Source organism: Cynoglossus semilaevis, chromosome Z, assembly GCF_000523025.1.
Source record: "Cynoglossus semilaevis isolate Cse_v1.0 chromosome Z, Cse_v1.0, whole genome shotgun sequence".
Lineage (NCBI taxonomy): Eukaryota > Metazoa > Chordata > Actinopteri > Pleuronectiformes > Cynoglossidae > Cynoglossus > Cynoglossus semilaevis.
In genome coordinates this window covers 250,913-265,356 of record NC_024328.1, presented here as the reverse complement: position 1 = coordinate 265,356, position 14,444 = coordinate 250,913, and the positions used below count along the sequence as shown (strand labels likewise).

The following is a 14,444-nucleotide window of genomic DNA, read 5'->3' as shown; positions in this document are numbered from 1 at the left end:
AAGGTTCTTGGCGGCAGGGGCGGTTCCCTATCCATCCACGCTGGAAACAATGGGGCAGCAGGTCAAGAGTGCTGTCTCTCAGAGGAGGGGTCAGGGAGGAGGGGCATGCTTCCACACAGTCCAGCAGTGAGGGCTTCGAAACTGGAGGAACTGAGAGAATGTCTCTGGGATTAAAGGTGGAGGGGAGGAAGCTCGTGGCTCTTTGCGAGTGATTACATCCAGATAAATGGGGTTTGTGTGTGTGTATTTGCATCAGGGGCAGCAGTGTTTGTACTTAACCAGTGATCAAGTACAATATAGATTAACTAGGTTTAAAAGGCCAACTGTTGCAGGACCTGGCTTGGTTTTAGGCAGAGAAACGCAGAAAGCAAAGAAAAGCTGCAGCAAGGTTAGAGACGGAGAGAGAAGAAAACTAATGTTGCAGTGTCCTGAGGACATTTCTTGAGTGGTGACAACCATTACACAACAAAACCACAAGTCTTTCACGTTGTTAGGAAACATCAGTATGATACTGCAATAAATGTTGTAGAAGAGGTAAACGTCATGTACTCTAGAGTACTATACTGCTATACAGTTTTTTCTGTCAGAATTTTGAGATTTAAGTCGTTCTACCTTCACATTTTTCACATCACCTATGAGTTAGACAAAAAAAAAACTGCTATAAATACTTGTGCTTCTGTTTGTGATGTGAACAAACACACAGTTATAAATCTGCCTTGTCTCTTTTAAAAGAATGCATTTACATTTTGTGGTTTACAATCACCTGATGAACATTGTGTAAGTGAGCCTAGCTGTTACGGCCCTGTGTTCATGGCTGTGGAGAATACAGTGGTGTAAGGTCAACACTGTGAATGAGGAGAACAATAGGGCAGGGACCAAAAGAGCTGCTCCTGCAGGAGCTCAGCACATTTGTGGTCCGACAGTAAGTGTCCGCAGCAATGAGACACTGATTAAAAATGACACCGACTCAGCGGCAGTTTTCTTTTGGACAAAATACTTTTCCAACTGTAGATGTAGGATCATTAAAAAACACACACACAATTCTCTGAGTTGCAAGAAACATACATTTGTTGCTTAAATTGTGAGACAGTCTCTTTCAAATTTAATTTCACCAGCAACAAGTAAATCGGGGGAAATTGGATGTGCTGTTTTACTTTATACAATAAAAGACATCAGTGGTTTGGTATTTCACAATATTCTGCTCCTATGCTGTTTGAATCCAAATAAAGCTGCACTGATCAAAGACTCAATAAGTGCACAAACAAATAAAAGTTCCACAAACACTGTTGCTTTTATTCAGAGAGCCAGGATGCAGATGGAAGGCTGCACCTGGAGAGCAGAACTCTGCTGAATTTATACCAGGGGTTTATATATTTGAGAGGAGGCACTTCAAGTAAAAATTATATGCTCTCAGATCAGAGGTTCGAATGTACATTAGAGTCGCACAATAACCTATGATTACATAGGTGAAGAAGAACATTTCTCATGATTGATTACTTTGATCTTGAGAAGATTCTTTTTAATACAGTTGATACCATGATTGATAGAAAACAAACTCATTTTCCCTACTTGTGTTTTGGCACTTTGCATATACAGAGCAGGGTATTTGCTATTTCAACAACAATTGAACAACAGTTCAGTTCAGAAATAATAGTTTAGTGTAGATGACATTCTTGTTACAGAGCATTTGTAATAATATTTTGAGCATCTTAATGTACTACTAGAAATATTTATGTTCCATAGTGTCATATTATGCTTTCTCAAAGACAGTGCTCAGTGCCTTCAAACAACAGTGCCATGTTTAAGTGCTCACAAAGTGCTCATTATGTTCACCCATCAGCACAATTTCTCAGATTTCTCATGTTGCTTTTACACAGGCTTGGCTTCCCCTTAACACGATGAGACACATCCACATTCCCTCTTGCGTTTTTCACTGTGGTCTCACAACATCTCAGTTTTCTGCAAACAACACTGCTGGGCTGCAGCCCTTATTTAAAAGATTAATTGGATGCTCTCCTGGCAGACACACAAACCACAGGGCTTCTACAGCCCCCATTATACAAAGATGCTGCTATCTAGCAGTTGAGGAGACCCCTCATTATACCACCTTTGCTTATGTACACTGAACCAAACGAGCCTGCATAAACCTTCCCCCATGTGTGATTTTACATTCCATACCTGCACTGCAAAATGAGAGTGTGGACGTGTAACAACAGTGTTGGCGGTTGTCCTGTCCCTTGTACACAGACATCGATTCAGCCCAGTGACTACCTTGCTGCTGGCACAAAGGTTGAACAACAATGACCCCATTCCCTTTAGTACCCTTTATATAAAATAGCAGAGTGAAATAAAGGCACAACATCTCCATTCTTAACAGTCTGCTGTAAAAAAGAGCAGAAAAGTGTGAAAACAAGCAGAGAGAGAAAAAAAGGGACCATTGTCAGAGTTTCTGCTGCAGCTCCACAGAGACGACTGGGGCTTTCAAGCCCAACTGTCAATCAAAGGGACAAATATAAATTTGGTAAATTTGAATGATGAAACAATAAGCGATTTTCCTGTCATCAGGACACAGGCTGTTGGACTGTAACTCAGTATGTGGGGAGAGAATGCAGCCATATGGAATTTGCTTTTCGCCTCGATTTACTGGCTCCAGCCCTCAATCATGACAGAATGTGTAATCACCAAATGTCTTCCACTCATACCCTGTTACAATTGACAGCACAGTGCTGTCACAGGAGACGGGTGGGGGTAAGGACAGGGGAGAGGGGGTGTGATGGGCGGAACAGAAAGCTGACTAAAAGACATGCTTTAAGTTAATTTGAGATATCTAGGCACTCTCTGGGCTCCAGTAAACAGGATCCATCAAACTTTGCTCAGAGCCTGTGTAAGTCTGCAGCTGTCTGGTCTGTAGTTTAGTTTAGGGCTGATGAAGAAGTTATCTCCTCTGACAGTTTATTAAAACATTATACAAACACTTCTTTCACAAAAGTTGATTTACATCCCAATGAAGCAAAATCTAATTATGGAACATGTTTAAAAGACCAAAAAAAGACATTTAATGTTTCCAGTGTTGTTAAACAAATACATGGTAAGAAGATAGTTTGACTAAAAGGTTCTAATGTTTAAAGATGGTTACTCTTCTTCTACCTTTATTCCACTGGTGGCCGGATACTAAAGTGATGTTCTTGAAGCAGCACACCTGCCTGATTAGACACTAAACAGTCTGTTTTGGCTGTTGTCAGATTTTCTCTTCAAATCAGCACAGACATTTTCAATAGGATACAAATCTGGAGCTAAGGCAGAAAGCTTTTTTGGGTGCATGTTTCGCAGCCATTAGTTTTGAAAACAATACAAGATGTTTCCATTTAATTTAAGGGAATGCACCAACCTCCTAGAAATCCAGTCGCAGAAAAGTCACTGAAGAAATTGTTTAATACTCAAAAGATAAACTCAGAGGAAAAGAAAAACATGACAGAAGCTAATGACGGCCTTGGAGCAGAGACAGTGAGAGTAAAACACACACACACACAATTGGAGAAAAAGTAAGAAAAACTCTCAACAGCTGCTTTCTCTCCTCTTGTTTTTGCTCATCCCAGGAGACAGCCCCCATGCGATCTCCCTGATCCTACTTTGTGGCTGACAGAGGGGACTGCCACTCTGTTCAACTCCCTGCTCACATGGCTTTGTGTGCCCCCCCATCCCCGTCGCCTGCCTCACCAACTGCCAGGATGAAGAACAAAAAAAAGGTGGGAGCAGGAGTTGGGGGGTACATCAAGGATACACTCCCACGGGGTTCTCATCAGTTCCAGGCCACTGCACCTCGCTCTCTGGGATTTTGTTTACACACACACGTGAACAGAGACACAGACATATCAGTGCAGAGGCATATGGCTATGATTGCATGCAATGATGTGTCTTTTTTTTTTGGTCGCACAATTACAATTGTTTTTATTTATTTTTTGCTTTTATGAAGCGCTGTGATAATCAGAATCACTTTAGTAATGGACTGGTGCAAATTGGTGAGAGAAAAAATAACAGCCCAGTGCCCGACGGAGCTTTATTTATGTGGCACAGGAGCAGATAACATTCAACGGTGGTCAGTGATAATGTGCAGCCAAAAGGCCTGACACACTTCCCCGGTCTTTGGGGATGAGAGAGAATGGCAGGCTGCCCCCGTCTCTACAGATGTTGCCTTAGAGAGTGTCTGACTGTCTGGCTGCGGTGACAGCTGGACAGCTGTTCCTATAGATGCAGCCACAGAAGCATGCCATGGAGGAGGGGGACGGGGGACGGGGGGTTGTATGTTTACTTTATCTCTATGAAGTTCCCTGGACGTGTAAAGCTGTCACTTTTATCAGCGGTGCGTGAGCGTGAATAAGATAAGATGGCATTAAACATAATATGAAGGGAGCACAGATGGGTGCAAATCAAACACAGAGGACATTATTCAAAGACGTTGCGGTACGAAAACTGTTTTTTAATGCCCGAGCACCTGTGACAGACAACGACAAAAAAAAAATTACTACTCACAATGACACGCCTCATGGAACACATCAAATGAGTTGACGCAAGGCTCCCCTAATAAAAGCGAACAGATCATCTTTATTCCTTTTGTCCTTCAAAACATTTCTACTTTGTAGACTTCAATTGAAAACTCAGGGCAGGATTATTTACCGTTTACAAATTTAACATTTCTTGATCCTGGCTTTGTTACTCATGGGCATAAAAGAACATTTTTTGTGCAGAGGGAACATTCTGGACTCTGCAATATTAAAATTGCTTTGAGTCCTAAAATTCATAAAGAGCACAGACCTGATTAATGCAGCCTTTAATTGTAATTTATACAATGTGAATAAAAATCCTGCTGGCAGAAGACGAAACTGTGTGAGTGGCCGTAGCTTTTTTTTATCTGCAAAACATAAAAGTTTTATGTAAACTTCACATAGAATTTCCAGTTATTTTTTTAACTTCTTGATAAAAAATAAGGGTACATAGTCTACAGTAGTTTCAAAAAGCAGAGAGCAAAATTGGCTGAGCATTAAAACCACTGCGCTCTGTGCCAACATCAGTGACTTGCTGGTGATGAAAGCAGTTAAACTCTGGGTCCTGTACTGATAGAATATTTTTATTCTACCTACTTAAAAACACAGTTTCCTCAATTACCATGACCTAAAAGAGAACTCTATGATTAGATTATAGAGTTGTATCTTAACTTGGGGTCTGAATATACGCCGGAAAATTCAATCGAAACATTGCAAACTCTCAGTGGAATTAAATGTTTCACCTGCTGAATAAACACATAGCAAATCCTGAGTTAAACAGCCTGGATTGACGCCAGTCACTTCTGCCAAATCGCTCATTTTTGCTAAGCGAGACGGGGGATTCATTATGCCGCTAAAGGTCAGCAATTTGTTCAACTCAATAAAAATGTTAATAAAACTAAGAGCTCACAAAATCGGGCACTCAAAAGGCTCTGCTCGCCTCAACATCAAGTGAATTTGTGTGAGAATGCGTGCGTGCGTGCCTGTGTATTAGCCGCGTATTTGTGTACAGTGTTGCCACTGCAGTGTGACACGGGTCAAAGGTCGTACAGCACCAGCCATCGCGCAGGAAATACAGCCCTGGCCTAATCGTAATCCTGGTCAAACTCCACCAACTGCTCAACAGAGGTCAAATATGCACACAAACACACTCACATTTACACGTACATGCATTCCTGTACATCTATTCTTGTTAGGACCCTGACTTTAATATTACTTTTATTCACATGTACACGTGTCTTAATCCTGGTCTAAGATTATTTCAAATTCACTGTCATTTATCCCCTTAAAAAGTTAAGCTACTTAAAATTACAGTCACTATAAAACTGTGTTGAAGAGGAGGGAACCTTCTGCTCCTCATTGATTACAGTTTTTTACCTTCCACTCCAAACCTGAAGTGATCACTGTCTTTGTTCTCTCCATTTAAACAATTGTTTATACTCAGAAGAAATTCTGTTTATTTCAGCTGGAAGACAACAGTCGTCCAAATCTGTTATCTGTAAACAGTTGCGTACGTTTGGCTTCAACCAACACGGTTATAAAGAAGAGGAGAAGAGATGGCTGAATATCAATATATATATTTTATATATAATATAAATATTTATTCTTACTTAAACCAAAATACCCAAGTGTGAGGTTCTGTCTCATCTAATCCAGATTTTAATCAGAAATTGAAGAAATATCAGTAAAATAAATCCCAAAACAGAAGACTAATAAAAGAAAACACACAGACACATGGTGCTTTAACCCACAACCTCCACACACCTAACCCTCCAGTTTGTACCTTCTATCCACTCACCTTATAAATGAACAGAGCCATTAGGTAGATTTCAAAATATGGCAGTGGGTTTATAATTGCATACAAAATCTTTGAGAGGAAGAAAGTGATTACTCTGGATGCAAGTCCGGAAATAGGTGGGGGTGGGTTATTGCTAAGCAACCAGTCATTATCCTCAAGACCAGAGCACAGTGACTGGCCATCCGTCTAACTCCGACGGCTTTGCCTGCTCCTCTGCAACGCCTCCCTCCCTTCTCTCCTGTGCCTCTCTCTCTCTCTCTCTCTCTCTCTCTGCTTCTTATTTTCCCACTTCCTCACTCTCTCCCTCTGCCGTCTCCCCGTCCAAATACAAACAGAGATAAAGAACGCTGCAATCGCTCTTGACACACAAATAGGTTAACACAATAAAGCCAGCTTTGCCTGGCTCACTCGAGGGAGGAAAGCAATTCCAGCAGCAGGCAGGAGGTAATAAAACAGGGCCAGGAGTATGTGTGTGTGTGTGTGTCCAGGCACTTTTGTGTGTGTGTGTGTGTGTGTCCATACATGTCCTTATGTCAGTACCCCTATGTTTTTCTATGTGAGTGGAGGCAGGCACACAGAAGCTCTCTGGCCCCGGGCCCTAATATCCCACAGACTGTGTGGAGAACCTTTTCTCCACACAGATAATATGAGGGCAGAAAATGACAGAAATTCCAGGCTTCTCCTCTTTTTTGATTAAAGAAAACCTGGCTTTATATTGGCTACAACATCAATGCCGCTGCCAGAAACTCAAAATATAAACCTAGCAGTGGTTAAAGAAATATCATGCAGCACTTCAGTTTCTGTGTTTCTGTGAGTGTAGGAGAAGAGTAAGAAAATGTTGTTTAACATTCACTGAACACTGAAACTTATAGAAAAGTACTTTGTGACAGACATGTCTGTGTCGTTGGTTATTCAGAACAATATACACCAGAGCAGTTGTTTCCCTAGCTATACCTCTGTCCCAATTGAAAAAAAAAACCATTACATTTCTCAAATAAGCTGTAAACTGCCTTCGCAAAAAACATTTTTATCAAGACATTTAAAGCCATGATCATTTTTCTCCACATGCTGATCCTGCCCCTCCTTTCGTATTGGCCTCCTCTGCCCTGTTTTGACTGCAGCCTTTAGGTCACATGACTGCCACCCACTGAGTAAATTTTCTATTAAAAAAAACTTACCAGCAAATACTTGCAAATAAACGGGAAGAAAAGAGGATTGCTGCAGAAAGAAGACACCACCAAACCGCTAAAATGTTTTGCATTTAACTCTTCTTTCCATACCTTGAAAAATTCAACAAGTAAATTAAACAGGTTTGGGTTTTTTTCTGTGCACGTCTCAGTTTACACTCTCTCTCCTGCCGGAAGTGGAAGTACATGATAAAAATCTCCAGAGTGTTATTAAATCGTGGAAAGGAAAATGGAGAAGTGGCTTTTGCAACTCCACTGCTAAGCAGACAACATTGTTTTCTCCAACCAGTGGAAATTTTATTACCTTACAGCCGACGCCTAAGAATTAGGTAATGGTCTCTTTTTGTCACAACCAAACACCGTCTGTGGGAGGTGTGACACGCCATAAGTGTTATCCTTTTGCAACAATGTGCACCTCACCAGTCGCTGTCCAGATGCTGGTCAGCATAATGTGCATCAGTGATATGGAGGAGGTGAATGGAGGAAACGGCGGTCAATAGCTAATTCCTGACTTGGATGTGGGGTAATCAAATGCATCGAACCATGATACATCCATACAGCCAACCTTTCTCTCCTTAGGCTGTTATAGACTGACGACATAGGTCAAACATGGCCACATATCTCACATGTCAATAAACAGAGAGGGGGACATAGACAGAACTTCACATTAACGCCCCAATTACAGCTTCTAGGAGAGTCTTGCACGTTAAGGTCAGGAGGAATCGGCATTTGAAAGTCAATTTCTCCTGCTTTTACCTGTTGTTTCCTTCAACAGACTAATCAAACAGCACAGATGTAAAGTGGCGGCCATTGTCAACAGGGAATAAATTACCAAAGCATTAAGCGAAAACATCTTATCTGTCTGATGTATTTCCTGCTTCTGCAAAAAGCTACAAAGCCCAAGGGAGAACAGTCAACCAAAATGCAGCGAGCTGGAGATTAGGATGATGTGCGGTTCCTTGTTCCATTAAAGTTTGATCTTCCTCAATAGACGAGGAGAATCAGATATCTTCCATTCAAGATTAAAGTACACCAGCATGGAGTGGGAGATTAATCAGAGGCCTGAGGGAGATAAAAACTGCTGTGCTTCTAGCATGGAAAACAGTGGCAATAAAGAGTTCACCTGATAATATGAACATGAAGGAGCACAATGCCAAATCACACGGCACGTACAGGCACCCAAAACAAATCAAAGCATCGACTAGACTGCCATACGGTGGCTGCAAGAGTGCAGCACAGACCGGTCTGCTAGAACCAACACCTCCTTTTTATCACTCCTTAAGGTTGAGCAGGGCACACTGAGGATTTTCCCATGTTGCCCACTGTCACTAGACTGTGGTTGCCTGTCCTTCTACTTCTCCTCCTCTTCTCCTTGAGATCAATGGCGCTGGGGTGATTTCACAGCAGCCTGCACTGTCATCCAGAACAAATCAATGTGACCATGAGGAAGGCAAGAGCAGCATTGTTTTTAAGGAGAGCAAATTCGCTGCTGGAGAGCTTGTCAGATCTGCTTTATTCTCTTTCTTCTCTGAGAGCACTTTGAAAAGAGCATGTCTACTCTTCCCTTTTTGGAGTTGGTTGTGGAGTAAACTGTAAATTGAACACCACTATACCAGAGTATTCATTCAGAGAAAAATGGACTAACTACCATAACCTTTCCAAATGAAAGGCTATACATTAACCTCAAATCTCAGTGAAACGTGACTTCCATTCAACCTGACAGAGGGTGAGAGAGGGCGTGAGGGAGGAGGTCGGAGGTTCACAGCTGTCCGTCATGCACTAAGTAGCTGCAGATAACTCTAATTAAGTGCTGCCAGCCTTTGACATGAGACTGGGTCAGATCACATGAGCAAGGCAGGGATCAGATAAAGCTTTTACTGCAGCCAAATCAGACAAAATGGTTAGTGTATTAACAGGCAGTGGAACCACAGAGAGTCATGCTAACACACCAGCCGCTAACAACACTACAGGGGCATTTCCAAAATAAAAGGGAGTCCAAACTTTTTTGGAAGATTCAAATGCCATTTAAATGCAGTTTTTCAAATGAGTTCTTCGGTAATGTCACAAACGTCAAACTGTTTAAGGCAGGATTTTACAAACTTTAAATGAAAAAATATGATTAAGAATTACTTTGTGCCACGTAGCATTTTGTGTTTTTGATATAAATTACTGATTTGAAATACAAGGCAATTGATGTTTATTAGGTGATTAAGAGTTGGCATTAAAAATATTTCCAAAAATATTAACATAAAATAAATGTTAAATGTGATCAGAAGGAATAGTTAAAAGTAACTGTTTAATATGAACCTCCAGACAGGGTATCAAACTGTCCATCACCCTTACACTGTGTGACCCCCAGGTAATTATTTAATACACAAAATACAAAGGTCTTTTTAAAAACGTGAACGATGTTGTTTAATATTTTTATGACTGGATGGACTGTCATCTGATGCAGAGACAATACAAACATGTCCTGTTTCAGTTCATTTGCACATGACCTCAACTTACAGCTTCCTTTTCTACGCAGCTAATGAAACAACATTTCTTAATAACCAGCCCACACATGCCTGCAGAGCCATGCTGAAATCCATGTTCTTGTACTTGACTTTAAAACGTAGACATCAAGATAGAGCGGATGGAAAATGAGCACCGCTCCTCTGACATTGTCAGTGTGATAAACAAGACTAAGGGTCAACCAATCACTACTAAAATAGATATGGTTTACAACAAGGGGGAAAAACGCAAGCTCTGTCATAATAATAATGTATGTGCAGCCATGTGCCAACGCTGATGATGCATCCCTGCTGGCCCTGTTAATACATCAATTGTTGAATCTCCTCCACATCATCCACTCCAACAGAAATGGAACAGCTGTGTCACTTTAATTCAAACTGACTGGCTTTGGTACCATTGCATGTGTACAATGATTTCCAGGTAATTTACCTTTGTTTCCGTGCGTCAACTACATGATGTGCGAGATTGTTTTGCTAAGTACAACAAAGGCCGCGCCGTCCTTGTCTAGCAGCATATAAACATTGTTAGCACAAAGAATGTATTCTGATATCAAGGACTTTGATCATGTCGCTAATGAGCCGAGCCTGACATGGCTTTGAGAGAAAACATTCACGTCTGTGTCGGCTGAAATTTCCAAGCTACGAGACTTAGTGAATCTCTGTGCCTATCGAGTGAATCACAAAGGGAAATGTCTTTTATTATTTCTGTCTGGAATAAAAATAATGAAAAAAAAGTTATTTGCATTCAGTCTTTCTATAAACACAGACTGTGAAAAGAAAATCTGTTTAACATGTGATTTAATTTGAGGGAATGAAAAAACAACACGTTTTAATATAGAGCACAGGAACAGACAGGCACTGCTGAGACACTCCATAGGTGGGAAGATGTTTAGTGACGCACACACTATACATCAGCTATTTTAGTCAACTTAAGTGACAAAATGTTGTTTGGGTAGGTGTTAAAACAACCAAGGCATGCAGGGATTAAAAATGATTAATACACAGTTCAGGAAATTAAACTTCAGTGACTTAAAAGATATTCATGAGGTGGGTGCCCTTACTCATTTCAGGTGGGTACCTTAATATGCTAAGAATGCAGAAAAGAGCCTAAATGCTATCAATCAATCAGGTTGATATGCAATTTCAGTCCCAAATTATTAAAATCATTTGCTTCTTCCGGGGAACTACTCCTATTAACATGACGCTAGAATACCATCACCACACTCCTTCAAATCTGATGACTTAGACTAAATATGACCGGAGTGTGAGTCTCAGCACTGGAAAAGTTGGTACACTTTTCAAAATGTAATAAAATCTAGATTTTTGAACTGAAAAGGGACAAATAAGAACTTTTAATTTAATTGACAAAAGTTTGTGATGCATACAAGGTGAGAAAAGTTTGTATAAAAAGGAAGAGTCCACTAATGATTTTTTTTTTTTTTTTTTTTTGCAAACCAACGCATCTCAGTTTAGTAAAGCAAAGAATTTCAATCCATCAACATTAATAAAACAGGGAGAAGAGTCTGAAGGGAATCTCTCTATGTTAGAGACACTGATAGAAACCAGTAGTGAATGTGCATCATGTTCCAAACCATCAGTATTTGAAAATACAACACTGCTACAACTACTGTCGTGAACATATGTGACTACAACTGCTTCAGAATGTTGTTGACAAAATAACTGGCAAAACTTCGACTTCCTTTATGATTTAGAGGTAACTGATTTGATTTGGATTTAAACAAGGAAGGATGTGGCCTCAGTCAGAGCTGCGGCTGACACAGATATTTTTACTTCAATAATCAATTTCTAAAGGAGTTCATGTTTAACAAACTGGACTAAGCTGTTAAAGAAAACACTTTAAGTCCCTTCTGTTCACTTGGCCGGGTAAACCAAGGAGAAGACCATTACCGTTTTACAGTTGCTGTTTACTGAAATTTCTGCTGATGTGATTATATTAATAAGTTAAAGAGTGTACTGTTTAAATTAAGTTTTTACGGTGTAATCTGTACTTATTCAAAGTGAAAGATAAGACCACAGCATTGAAATGTTTAGGCTGTGGCAGACTATTCTCTAGGTGTTTTCTTTCTTTTTCTTTGGATTTTTGTTAGACACTTGACAGTAGAGGGGAGTAGAAAAAAATCAACGGTAAAGGAGAGGAGGACGCAGTGTCTCCAGTCTGCAGCAGCAGCAGCAGCACTTAAAGTTCCAGAGTAACAGGACACAAATGTAATAGCTACAGGCAGGACATAAAGATGCAAAACAAAGAGCTGAAAAGCCTAAAAGCTAATTCAGTGACCTAGATATTAAAGCTTTTCTGCCATTCTGTCCTCAACCTGCCTTGTCCAACCATCATGTTGAGTTAAAGCAAGCATTATGCTGGAGAGACTATTTGTTTAGGCGAGGAGCAGCCGCAGAGCTAATATGAGCGCAATTTGCTCAGCGGGTCACGGGCGCAGAGTGGAGGAAGTAAATGAGGCAGTTCTGCCCCCTCGGGTGCAGCCCGAGCCTCATACATCACTGGATGTTTTATTCAATAGAATAGAGTCAGGAAGGCTGTATGGCAGGTGCCCCGACTGAGGGGGCGCCTGGTGTATCCCCCCCACCCCCATTACATTCAGAGAACAGCCTGCGAGCTGGGTGAGAGAGAGAGAGAGAGAAATAAGATCAATTTGGAAGACGCATGTAGTCTAATAACCAAACATTCTGTCTGCAAAGTCAGCAGAAGGTGCGAGCTTATTTATGAACAAGCAACCACCGGGGGCGCGAAAAACAGCAGGGTCCGGAGTCCACACCGACTGGAAGCAAGATGAACTTTTTACGCACAAACATTTTTGTCTGAAATTGGGGACAAATTGTCCTCGGACGTTACTCCACCACAGAGACTGTTCCGTCCAACATTTTACAGCCTTACGCACACATCCTCTGTGAATTGTACGAGTCCTTTGATAAAAGCCCCTGGCGATAAGCAGTGACGCTATAAAACGGAATAGTGTACCATTAACATCAAAGGTGAAGTTCACTAGTTGCCGCAGACGCGCAGTAACCCACGGCGGCCTGAAGGATGACAAATTCGCACCTTTTGCTCCAAGTCTCGACTCTTCCGAGGCGCACACGGATATTTCCCCGAGTCTGTGGGGCCTGCGGTGCGTCTCTCCCAACATCACATTTAATTGCCAGCCATACTTGAAAAGCCCGGCGTCACACATCAAAGCAGTTCCTGAAGCCATTCGGGAGTGGCTCTCTAACAAGTCGATTTTTACAACACTTCCTTTATTGTGGGTCACGCATTGAAACAAAGGCTTGTAAATTTGAGACATCGTTACGTGGAGCACAATCCTGGGAAAGTGCAGCAAGTTGCAGGAATTTTTATTTTTTATTTTTTATTTTTTTTGCCCTTTTGGTACTTTCGTGACAAAAATATCCAACAACGGTCGTTTACCAAGCATTTACTATTTTACAGATGGGAAATATATAAATATATTTACCATAAATTGCTCCTGGGTGCAGACTAAAACTCCATGCAGATTGTAGTACACACCGACACTTCTGTGCTCCAAATTAAAATAGATACATTCTGTTCTCCAAAGAAATCCAGCTGCAGCTTCGTCGATGTCAGACGCTGATTAAGTTTATCCTCCTCCGAATGGTATGCAAATGTACCCTGCGAATTAGATTCCACACTCTCGCTTCTGGTATGCAAAGTTAATAAGTTTCGCCTCCTTTTTTTCTCCTCTCTAGACTCGCCTGCCAATTTTTGCCCAGTGCAAAAGCGCAGGTCGACAGTTTCAGGAGCGCCCCCGGTAGGATTGCGCACCAAGTGCGCGTTGGCTTTTCACCGTTTATCCCCCAGAACCAGACAGACGAGCGGTCCTGGTCTCTCTCCTCCCGTCACTGCTGCTTGATATTTCCACGCAGCACAGCTGATAACAGGAGCGCTTAGTGACTGGGCTGCTACGCAGTATTCCAAAATCCTCGGGTGTTACGCATGGGACTAAAGTGGTCCGCCCGCTCATACAAGAGGCATTTCTGTGATTAAAACCAATAAACCGTTAGTGATCAAATGTTTTCTAGGCAATCTGTGACGATGGACCCTGAAAGAAAGCAAAGCAGAGGAAGTGTCGCTGCCTGAAATATCCTAAACTGATGCTTTTTGGGGGGGGGGGGGGAAACCCCAGCGATCCGGCTGCGCTCTGTCCGTCACCTCTTTTCCCTGTCGGCAGCTTTTCTGGGATGATTCGGTTTTAGATTCCCCGCTGAGGCTGTGGACTAACCTCCGGAGATGCCCTCTTTGGTGTGGTGACCAAATACAAAATGATTAAGCCAGATGCTATGGGCAGCTGCGGGATGCAGTCCTCCCCCTCTGCCGAGCTGCCGAGACTGACAATAACCCGGAACGCAGCAGTGT

At 41.6% G+C, this 14,444-nt stretch overlaps 1 protein-coding gene across 1 annotated transcript in view; it reads right to left on the bottom strand.

Moving 5' to 3' along the window:
• fam222aa (family with sequence similarity 222 member Aa) overlaps positions 1–13,650 on the bottom strand; it is a 48,835-nt gene extending 35,185 nt beyond the window's left edge. Inside the window, exon 1 of the mRNA XM_008335532.3 lies at positions 13,525–13,650. The gene's annotated coding sequence lies outside the window, so the exon portion shown is untranslated. The remainder of the gene's footprint in view (positions 1–13,524) is intronic.
• Between the last annotated feature and the right edge of the window lie 794 nt (positions 13,651–14,444).